Source organism: Malania oleifera, chromosome 12 (assembly GCF_029873635.1).
Source record: "Malania oleifera isolate guangnan ecotype guangnan chromosome 12, ASM2987363v1, whole genome shotgun sequence".
Taxonomy (NCBI): Eukaryota; Viridiplantae; Streptophyta; class Magnoliopsida; order Santalales; family Ximeniaceae; genus Malania; species Malania oleifera.
The window spans coordinates 65,355,043-65,367,215 of NC_080428.1; positions in this window are offsets into that span (position 1 = coordinate 65,355,043).

Sequence of the window (12,173 nt, forward strand, 5' to 3'; positions counted from 1 at the left end):
TGCTGTGAGTTGCTCGCGTCGTCGCCTCCAGGTCTCCTCCAGGCTCCACGGACCAGTGACCATAGCGACTGTCAGTTACTAACTTACTGTATCAGCTCCAAAGGTGAGTTGCAGAGGTGAGTCAAGATTTTTTTATTTTTTAGGCTCTCTGTATGACTGTATCTGTTACAGTGTTACTGCCTTACTGTTACTGATTTATTGGCTTGTTGGGTTTCATGGTTGATGCCATGATGGATTTGTGATGAATAAATAGTACATAAATAAATAGTAGATAAATAAAATAAATTAAGAAAACAAGAAGGATCCTACCATGTTCAGAAGTTAAGTAGAATGAAAATCAAGTAATAACAAAAGAAATCTTTATAATAATGTTTTTTGTGTTTCCCCTACAGAAAATAAAAAAATAATTTGTTGTCACACACACACACACCCAATAACAGATTTGTGTTTATTGTTTAAATATTTCATTATTTTGTTTATTTTATTATTTTTCGGAGTCTTAACTATTTTTCTTTGTTAGGGAATTAGTCTGGTGTGAAAGCCCAAGACACCCAGCGTATCCAAAAAATTATTCTTTGTTAGGGATAATACAAATTGCAAATAATGGATACCATAAACTTGGATTTTGATGATGAGTGTAATATTACTCCATCTTCAGATAAATCTGAAAATAACAGTTCTTTTATCAATGATGGCACTAACAAAAAGAGACAACGTAGAAAGACATCAGCTGCTTGGGATGAATTCTATTTGTTACCTATAGATGTTGATGGAAAACAGAAGGCAAAATGTAAAAAATGTGGGGCTGAATATGTTGCTAATGCTTCAACCCATAGGACGGCAAATTTGAGACGCCACATTAATAATTGTCCATTACGTGATAACTATGATGTGAAGCAGATGCACATGGATTACGGAACCAAACTTCATGCGAAAAAAATTGAGCAAGATGTTTATCGTGAGAATATGGCAATTGCTGTAATAAAACATTGTTATCCTTTTTCATGGGTTGAGCATGAAGGAAATCAAGATGTGCATAAATATCTTAATCCTGATGTTAAACCAATTGCTAGGAATACTGCTAAAGCTGATGTATTGAAAATACATAAAAGGGAGAAGAAGAAACTTAAACTTACACTACAGAGTGCTTTTGGTAGAGTGTGTTTGACTTCTGATTGTTGGTCTTCTCCAACAACTGAAGGATATTTATGCATTACAGTTCATTTTGTGGATGAAAATTGGGTATTGCATAGTAAGATTATTAACTTTTCTCACATGCCACCCCCACATTCAGGAGTTGCTTTGTCAGAAAAAACATTTAGTGTATTGAAGGAATGGGGTATTGATAGGAAGATATTATCCATCACATTGGATAATGCAACTGTTAATGATAGTATGCAAGATATTCTTTCAAGTCAATTGTCTTTGCAAACACCTTTAGTAAGTGGCGGTGAATATTTTCATGTAAGGTGTTGTGCTCATATTTTGAATCTTATTGTTCAAGAAGGTTTAAAAGTGATTGAACGTATTGTGTATAACATTAGAGAAAGTGTCAAGTACATTAAGGGTTCAGAAGGAAGAAAACTTAAGTTTGAAGAGTGCATTAAACGAGTTGGTTTACTTGCTTCAATCAGTTTGCGCTTGGATGTACCAACTAGGTGGAATTCAACTTTCATGATGATAGAAAGTGCACGCATATATCGACGGGCTTTAATTCATTATGCTTTACTTGATGCAAATTATAAGTATTGTCCGTCAAATGAAGAGTGGAATAGAGCTGAGGTCATTTGCAATTTCTTGAAGCCATTTTACAACATGACAAAACTCTTCTCGGGTTCGGATTATCCTACATCTAATTTGTATTTTTCAAATATATGGAAAATTCAATTGCATTTACTTGAAACAATGGAAAATCCGGACTGCATTGTTAATGGTATGGCTGCAAAAATGAAAGAGAAGTTCGATAAATATTGGAAGTGTTATAGTGTTGTTTTGGCATTTGCAATTGTTCTTGATCCTCGTTACAAGCTTCAATTTGTCGAGTTTTGTTACTCAAAGATTGATTCATCCACTTCTCGGCAAAAGCTAAATCTCCTTCGTCAAAAGTTGTACTCTCTATTCCAAGATCATGCAAACAAATCAAAATCTTCTTTGGAATCTACTGCTCCATCTACTGGGGGTACTGGTGGTAGTGACAATCTCATTAGAGATGAGCTTTCGGTAACTTCATTTATATTTTCTAATTTTTCATTTCTTATTTTATATATTATTTTTAGCTGTTATATTTATATTGTTTGTTTTTCTATTCTAATATATGACAGAAATTTGAATTTTATGAAAGCCAATATTGTGCTACTACAGAAAAATCTCAATTAGATTTATATTTGGAAGAGCCTAGGCTAAATCGTGTGGAACATGCTGAAATGGATATATTGCGGTATTGGAAAGATAATCGATTTCGATATCCTGATTTATCTCTTATGGCGCGTGATGTACTTACTATTCCTATCACAAGTGTTGCATCAGAATCTGCATTCAGCATTGGAGCCCAGGTTCTTAACAAATATCGAAGATCACTTTTGCCGGAAAATGCAGGAGCATTGATAACAACTCGAAATTGGTTGTTTGGTTATGCAAGTATGCATTTTTTTTTTTTTTGAGTTTTTCCAATATTATTTCAATAATTTCAATACTTACATTTTATTTACTTTCATATCCTTTGTCAATTGTTATTGTTTCTTATTTGTTATCTATTTATTTTGTCATTGCAGTGGATCCAAGTGAAGAAAGAGAAGAAGCTGAACAATTAGAAGTCAAATTTGAAAATCTTTTGATTAATGATTTGGGAGAAGCTTCGACAAACAATCATGGCTAATTAAGTTTTTTTTATTATCTTTTGAAAATTGTAATCTTGTGAATTTTTATGGAACTCATTTAAATTTGGTTTTGTTTCTAAATATTTAACTGTTATATTTTTTAAGATTATGTTTTGATTGTAGGACTTGAATATTTGATTCATGTGTTATGCATAATGCATGAATTAAAAAAATATGAATGATGAATGAACTTATTAAATATTTTACATTTAGCTCTATATGTAAATATTACGGGACTCATTTAAATTTAGATTTATATATAAATATTTTATGCATGTATTATGCATATTTAATATTTTTAGAGGTGTGCGTGTTTTTTTTAATTTTACATTTAAAAAAAAATTGTATTCATTAAAGGGATGTATTGTTTTTTACATTTTATGTTCTTTTTATTTAGAAATTACTAAATAAAATGCAGTTTTTTTTTTTAAAAAAATGTCATTTTATATGAAAATTTTAAAATAAAAATTATATATATTTTTAAACGGGTGACCCATTACCCGCCCGTTTATTAAATGGGCGGGTTAGGGTTGACATGTGTGTGATCCATTTAACATTGACCCGTTTATGACCCGGCCCGTTAGTGACCCGCCCAAACCCGGCCCGCCCGCCCGTTTTGCCAGGCCTATCGTCGACGAGTGTTCTTCTAGGGATCATCGACAAGTTCAGTCCCTCATCGATGAAGAGATCTCGAGTGAGTGAATTTCAGATTTTAAGTTTTGTCAACGAATGTATCCTTTCGTCAACGAACTCCCTTCTATGGTTCGTCGACAAATCCTGTCTTCTTGCCAATGAAGCCACGTGGCAACATCATGTATAAAAATAATTGAGGTTGCTTCTCAGCAAAGAAAATCATTTATTTTTCATTTTCTCTCTCTAGAAACTTCTCTCTGCCTTCTCTCTAAGCTTTCAACTCGGATTCAACCTGAATCAACAAACGAGAACCACTATGGTGTTCTAGGGGAGATTCTCTACACATCTAGCGGAGCAGATTTCTAAACTAGGCTTTTTGGGAATCGCTGCAAAGTTGAGGTAAGGGTTTGGATTCCTAATTTTTGGGGTTTTAAATGTTTATTCGAGGTTTATAGGTTGAGAAAATGTTGAAATAATATGTTATTTGGGGTTTATCTGATTAAACTAGGGTTTTTGATTCAAGGTTCGGGTGAGCGCCACATGCATCATTTTGGGGTTCCTGTTGGCGTAGTTTAGGAAATCAAGTAAGAGGAATATATTAGATCAGGAATTTTGAGGAAATAACTAGTGAAAAATGGAAATATTATGTATATATATGGTTTTTCATGTGGGTTCTGTTTAAATTGTAAATTTCTGAGCCTAGGGCTGTGGTATTAGATATTATTTGTGAAAATGGAAAGTTAAATGATAAATTTTCTGGTCAATTATGTAAGAGATTAAATGTATATTTTCAGTATATGAATGATAAATATGGATTGGCTTATTTTCAATGAACGTATGAATATATGTTGTTAAATTGTGTGGCATGAGTAAATGAAGTTTCTGTATTAAACTATGATATATATATGTATAGATGCTGGAAATACTAGAAATGTATTGAGAATTAAAAGGTGATATGAATTATTTTAAATTACAATGTTTGGTTTAAAAACTCCGGTGGACTAGGAAAAGGGCACAATACTGTTGCGAATATGTATGGAATATTAGTGCACCTACACATCTTAGATACAGTGTGGAGATGAGATGGTTGATTGTTCTAGTGAAGGGTAGTGTCCCCCTGGAGTCTAGACCGGTGTGGGAACAACCAATCATACCTACAGACTGTAGAATGTGGTTGATTTAACTCTGGAGGGCCAACCAGGGTTAAGTTCAGCCTTCGGGCCGCACAACCCGTCATGGGGTGGAAGCATTATTAGGATTTATCATCGATATAAAGGGTTCTAAATGCATAATTGTAAGTTTAACCAAGGATAATATGAGAACAATGGATATGGAAATGGTAGTTATGGAAGTAGTGGATATAAGAACAGCAGACGAAAATGACATGAAAACAAAATATGTGAAAACAGACATGAATATAGAAAGAGATGATGAATATGTGACACATGAATATAGAATATGAAAGTGAATGTAATGAATGGTACAATGATAACAACATAAAGAGTAATGTAGTAAGGTATTATCAGCGTTAAATATAGTAATATTACTTATATTTGATGAGGGGTATACTCTTCACCTAAGGGTTGCAGAGAAAGGTGAGTACCTTGATAGGTATTAGATGTAGCTGTGAGCTACATAACATATTAGGGCAGAGGAAAACTACTTGTATGGGCGGGTAATTTTCCCTATTCTTGGGAACTTCTACCGATAAACCTTTGCATGAATGTGTGAGTACGAGATAAACTAACCACCTGAGGGCTTACTGAGTAAAGTAAGTGCTTTGACATGCTTCAATTGTGACCGTAGGTTGCTTAGGGTATCAGAGCAGTGGGGTGCTACTTATATGGGTGAGTAATCACCCCTATCCTTGGGAACTCTCGTTAGTAAAATACCTTGTTTGTGTATAAGTATGAATAGAGAATGATTTCATAATTGTGGTTTTATTTGAAAATAATGAATATACATATATGTTGTACTTAAACCTCATGTTTGTCACATGTTGATTTAATATATTCCATCCTTACTGAGATGTGTCACACTCTATAATTGAATTTCTTCTTTTCAAGATCTTCGCGGGATCGAGCTTAGAGAGCTTGGGTTGTTGTAGCATTTTTGAGTGTGTTGACCCTATGGGTCATACCCGATTTTGATAATAACAAATACTCTTTGTGTTTGATGACTTTCAAATTTGTGTGTAGGATCATACTAACTAGATTATATTGATGGCATGCGACAACTTGAAGAAAATTGAAGACCCCGACATATTTGTTTATTGTAATTTATATTTATCATTTTGGGTTTGTAAAATGGTCTGTAATAATCAATGCATTACATGCATGATAGGGTAGATAAGCTCAAAGGATTATTGAATGACCTTAGGGATGGTCGACTGACGCCAGATTTTTGGGGTTAACTCACAAAGACCATAGATTGTCTTTAGGATCCTGAATATTGCATAAAAATGTCTCCCATAGTCTTTAAAATAAACATCATATAATTAGAGACAATTTAATAAAGGGAAAAGACCGAAATGCCCAAGGATGGCATGTTCGGTTGATCGACCAGAAATGTAAAGCAACGTTATGGTCGACCGAACTGACACATGGGGTTCTCCCAACCATACGGTCGATCGGACCTAGCCAAGCTTATATAGCTTGGTCGACCGAACATCCTTGGGGTCAAAAGTTAACCCTTCGGTCGACTGATCAGAAAATGAACTCCAACACTCTGGTCGACCGAACATCCTCTGGTGCTAAACCCTATTGGATGGTTATGATATTGAGCACCGTACCGTTGCGAGTGGTGTTAGTGCAACCATACGGACTCTTGGAGCATGTGGCGTGATAGTCAACTATGCCATTTTGTAGGGTTGTTGGGTCTCTTGAGTTCGGATCAGGGTTATAGGCCGGCCAGTCATACTACAGATGCGATATATGATATGATATTTGATCTAATCGGGTCGGCCAACCGCGATTAGATCCAGCTTTCGGGCCACACAACCTTGACCATGGGGGGAAGCATGACGTGTATAGAAAGATCCTCAGGGTGGCCATGAGTTACAGATGTGATGTTGGTATTTGATATCGAGGATACTCATGAGCCGAAAAGTAAAATGGAAACGTAAAGTGAAAGAATGATAAAATTGGCTAAAATGAGAAATGAAAGAAAGAATGGAAATTGAGAAATAAAGAATGATAAAATTGAGAAATGGAACCGTGTGAGTTAATAATATAAATAATTAAGGCGAAGTGAAACTCTCCGCCTGAGGGCTTACTAAGTAAGGTGAGTGTCCTAATAGGTATCAGATGTGGCTATACTCGACTGCATAATGTGTTAGGGCAGAGGGAAGCTACCTGTATGGGCGGGTAATCTTCCCTATTCTTAAGAACTTCGCGGGTAAATATGTGTTGGAAATCATTGAATTTGATAAATGATTTTAAAGCTTATAAAAGAAAAACTTGTGTTGTATATTTATACGATTATGAGAATGTGTATATCAGTGTTTTTTCTCAGATGAAATGATGATTTGAAAAGTAAAGTGCATTATAATTGTACTCATATGACCATACACTGTAAATAATTTATTCTTTCTTACTGAGATGTGTCTCACCCAAATTATCTAAATTTTTCAGGGGACAGAGATAGGCTAGGTGGTAGAGCTCCGTGATCATAGGGAGCTGGACCCTGATATACACGGTGAGTTTAGACTATGGAAGTGTGATTCCCTAGGGTTGTATTGTTTTTGGATATGAGATAGTATTGTATATATGTGTATATAGATACTCTGGGTATTGTATTTTGATTGATATGTGTATATTGTCTTCTGCTGTTAGGTTGTATAATAAAATAACTTTTTACTCAATACCTAATGCGGGTCGGGTCGTATGAATAATAGTAGGATTGTTGACGTGGCCAATTTGTGGATTTATAACGTGTAATTATTTATTACTATTGGAAAAAAAAATTGTACGAAAATCGGGGCGTCATAGTTTGGTATCAGAGCCAAGTTTGCTAGGTTCTGTAGACTTTAGTAGACAGCGGAATACAATACCAGAGTATATGAGTGGATTTTGAGGAAAATAGGTGATGAGTATATTGAAATGTGAGTTAGTGATTGTTTGAGGATGAGATGAGAATTTAGGATTCTATTTTGCGGCCTAGAGGCAGGAGTACTGGGGTTGTTTTTGTGTTTTTCCTAGGATGACGATTTCAGGAAAACCATGGATACTACCGCTGGGTCTTGTTTTTGAGTGGTAGGACTGAATCTTAAATGGGGATTTAGGATGTGGATAGAGGAATAATTTATGAGTTATTGTAGTGCATAGGTTACGTAATAGTGATTGTATGCTAAGATTAGCTGTTTCCTTTGCCGGATGGATCTGGGGAACAGTAACACGAATGCGGGAGGTGATGGAGTAGGACCTTCCAGTATAGGTGATGCAGACCCTGACGCGATATTGCATAGCGTGACTCAGCAGGTGATGGCTGAGATGGCTAGGAGCTCAGGAGAGCGGAGATGCATGATTGAGTAGTTCATGCGTATGCAACCCCCGTATTTTGTTGGAGGAGCGGACCCACTAGTAGCAAAGAACTGGGTTCAGGACATAGAGGACATACTGGCAGTCCTCTCATGTACAGACGAGCAGAGGGTATTATTTGCCATATTTAAATTGATTGGAGAGGCAAAGCGTTGGTGGAGGTCAGTGAGAGTACTGGAGGAGTAGAGGCCTGACCCTGTAGCGATGACATGGAGTCACTTTAGGGAGATTTTCTTCGAGCGGTACTTTCCCGCTACGCTCAGGAGAGCAAAGGCGTCAGAGTTTTTGTATCTGACACAGGGGTCTATGACGGTACAACAGTACGCAACGAGGTTTGTTGAGCTGTCTCGATTTGCCCCGTATATGGTGCCAGATGAGGAGAGGAAGGCGAGGAACTCTATATGAGCAAGTGGTAGACTTCCGAGCTCAGACGTTCTCGGAGATAGTGGATAGAGCTACGGTGATTGAGAGCAGTATACAGAGAGGCGTAGTAGCCTAGAGCCAGAGGAAGAGGCCTGCGCCTTCTGATTTTCAGTCAGGGCACAGTCGAGGGTCGTGGAGGAGATATGATACTAGGGGAGGACGACAACAGGGAGGAGGAGATCGAGAAGTACAAGGCAGACAGATGCCCCTTCCTTGTCCCAGATGTTTGGGGAGGCAACCAGGAGAGTACCGAGCGAGAAAGGTTGTTTGCTATCAGTGCCACCAGCCTGGGCATATCGCGAGAAACTGCCAAGCACCACTAGCGGTACCAGTTGCTCCTCGACCATATAGAGGAGGCTATCAAGAACCTCGAGGTGGATAACAGAGGAATACTGCGCCGGCGTGAAAAGGGAGACTAGCCCTATTAAATAGTCTCAGATTGACTTAGACCTAGTTAGGAAAGTTAGGTGCACCATCCTGGTAAAGTGTAGGTTGAGGTCAACCCTGCAAATTGACTTGGTTGTAACCGGTGCCGCTCCGCCCGTGAAGTGAGCCTTATAGTAAAATCCTTATGCTAGTGAGCCAAGGCGGGGACGTAGGCACAGTTGGCCGAACTTCGATAACATATCGTGTGTCTATTTATATTTCTGAAATTTATATTCCTACATGTGTATGTTATTGTGTGAATGATGCACTTGATTTAAATTTCCACATATTATACTTATCTGCGCATTTAGGATTACATAGACAGACTCTAAGTTGTGTAATACTGCAAATGTTTGGTCAAACCTAGGGAGAAATTTTAAATACCTAATTCACCCCCCATTTTGGGAATACACCAAAGCCAACAATTTGTATCAGAGCCTCGTTGCACTAGACTTAAACATTTTTGCAAAAAAATCGCAATGACTTAATTTAGTGTATCCCTATTCGGCGAGGGACAGTCATCTTCTAGGCCTCGTGTATTTTGTGGTGTTGATTACACCCTTTGGAAAATTAGAATGAGCATATTTATAAAATCTATGGACTGGAGGGTCTAGCTTATAACTGCCAAGGGAAGATGTGCACAAATAAATGAAAATGATTGTGATATGATTGATTCACATGTCATGGATTTATTATACTGTGCTTTAGATACTAATATTCTTCATGAGATTATGACATGTAGTAGTGCCCAAGAGATCTGGATTGAGCTGGAAAAGAGATATGGAGAGACCCAGGAAAATAAGATTGCCGCTCTAGAAGCTCCAAGATCATATGATCTGGTAGTGGCGAATCATAAGCTAGTAATCAACGAGGAGGTATATGATTCACCTCCTGTTTCAGTTTTTTATGCAGTTGATAATTCTTATGTTGATTGTTGCAAAATATCATGTGAAGAATCATCTGTGGATCTTTGTGAAAATACTATTATTGTTGCATGCAATGATTCATGTGAAAATTATTGTGTTAATTCATTTGAAGATTCATTTGATATTCCTTGTGTTAATCCTGTTGAAAAAGCATGTAATGATTCATGTAATAATTATGATATATCTTATGATTAATCATGTATTGAATTTACTGTTGAAAGCATGCCTTCTTCCGTAGAACTAGAAAAGATCTTATTTAAAATGTACAAATTTCTAGTTAGGGTGTCTAATCAGAAGACATTCTTGAAAAATGAAAATAAAATGTTGGCAAAACAATTAAGAGATTTGAAAAATTATCATGCCATCTTAGAAAAGAAAAAGATTGTGAAGGTATTGAAAATCATCTGTTTAGGAAGAAAGATTGAAGATAATTCTAAAATGATTTTCAAATCCAAAGATGGGAAGTATAGCTCAAACAAATCTTTAGGAATTAAAAATAAAAATCTTTGTGAAAAGGGTTCAGGGTCATCATATAAATCCTATTATCATGCCTCATCATGGAATCATAAGATTAGTAAGCATAGTCTTTTACGAAAATTCAAAACTTGTTTACAACATAAAAGAAAAGGGCGCAACGAATTTAGTTGTTTAGCTAGAGGTGCTAGAGGCATGGACAAAGAAATGAAATGGATAATCAGTAAAGCAAACCCTGTAGGACTTAAGGAAAAACGAATTCAAATTGAAATTATCTTCTAGTTAATCTTTCCTTAGTTTATAGGTTTAGGGGTTGTGATGACTGTAGGCTTATGAAGTGATTAGTACTTAAAATGAAATAAGATTTGTAAGAAAATTCAAAAATTGAATAAAATCCACTTCCAAATGGACTAGGCATCATTGCTAGGTAAATACTTCCAAATGCCTAACCCATGCTTAAATATAATACTTTAAGTTAAGCCACTATTGTTTATTGCACAAAATTGCGTGTTAGGGTTCCATCTAATATCATATATCACTATATCCTAAACTTACTTTTGAATATGAAAAGCCTAAATCAAAATTGAGTCATCACTCTAGGTTTAAGCACCGATCTTCACAAATTCCTATTCTACCCAGTGCTTAATTTAGAAGATATTTTTCATAATCAAAATTAGAGGCAACCATTAAGGGATTCAAGTTTCATTGATCAATCAAAATGATCCCTTTGAAGCTTTAAATAACATTTTTCATAATCAAAATTAGAGGCAACCACTAAGGGATTCGAGTTCACTAATCAATCAAAATGATCCCTTTGAAGCTTTAAATTTAAAATTCTCTAACTTTGATTCATGCAAATGCCTTTATTCTTCATAGGAACTCTTTACCACACCACAATTATATCTGGTCAAGGTTTTCCAATTCCTTGGTTTGTATCCTCGTTCCAAATCATAATCATATCTTAAGGATATTCCCCAATCACCAAAAAGCATTGTTCAAGAAAGATCATGTATTTCATGATGCTCTTTGCCTAAACAGTTAGACATATTCACTTGCAAGAAAATATTTTGTATATTGTCCTACTTATCAAAATACTCTCGTGAACTTAATAAAATTTTAATCCTTAAGAGTATTTAATTTATTCTTTTTCACTTCATAAGCTCTCAAACATTAAATCAAATCATTTAGAGCTTCACCTTATCAGAATGATGTTGAATGGATAAAATTATTTGCACTAGGTTTCAAATTTAGATTATGAAATGAAATTTGAAATAAATCTATGCATGATCAGTTAAATTTAAAAGTCATTCTAACTCACGCCTCTCACATTTTAAAGATTATAAGAAAAGAGACAGTTATAGACTTTGTACATTTAAAGAATATTGATTGTGACTTTTTGGTCTGTTGAAGCCTATGCATTCATGCCAAGTCTAAATCCATTGAAAATCTTATGAACCTTGGCTAAAATATTTGGAGATGAAAAAGGCATAAAATGAATAAGTGCATAACTCAGGGGGAACATTTCTTTTCAAAATTTCATGACTCTTTTGAATGCTCTCATTATTATATTTTTGTATGCTCTTGTGAGAACAACTCTGCACTAATCTTATAACTATCCATTGTTTGTTACTGTTCATGTCATTTGTTGAATAGTTCATTTCTTTTATGAGTTGTTGATTAAATTACTAGAAAGCATGCTTGTGTTGAAAGCCTCCTGCATGGTGGATGCAGTGATATAATTTGCATGCTAGTTGTGGATATCAGGTTGTGGCTTGCTTTATATGATTTATTTGTTGAAAACAACCCACTATCAAGTACAAGCTTTATAGAAAAACGTCTAATTTACAAACGACATGCTGCCGAAATTTTGATAGATT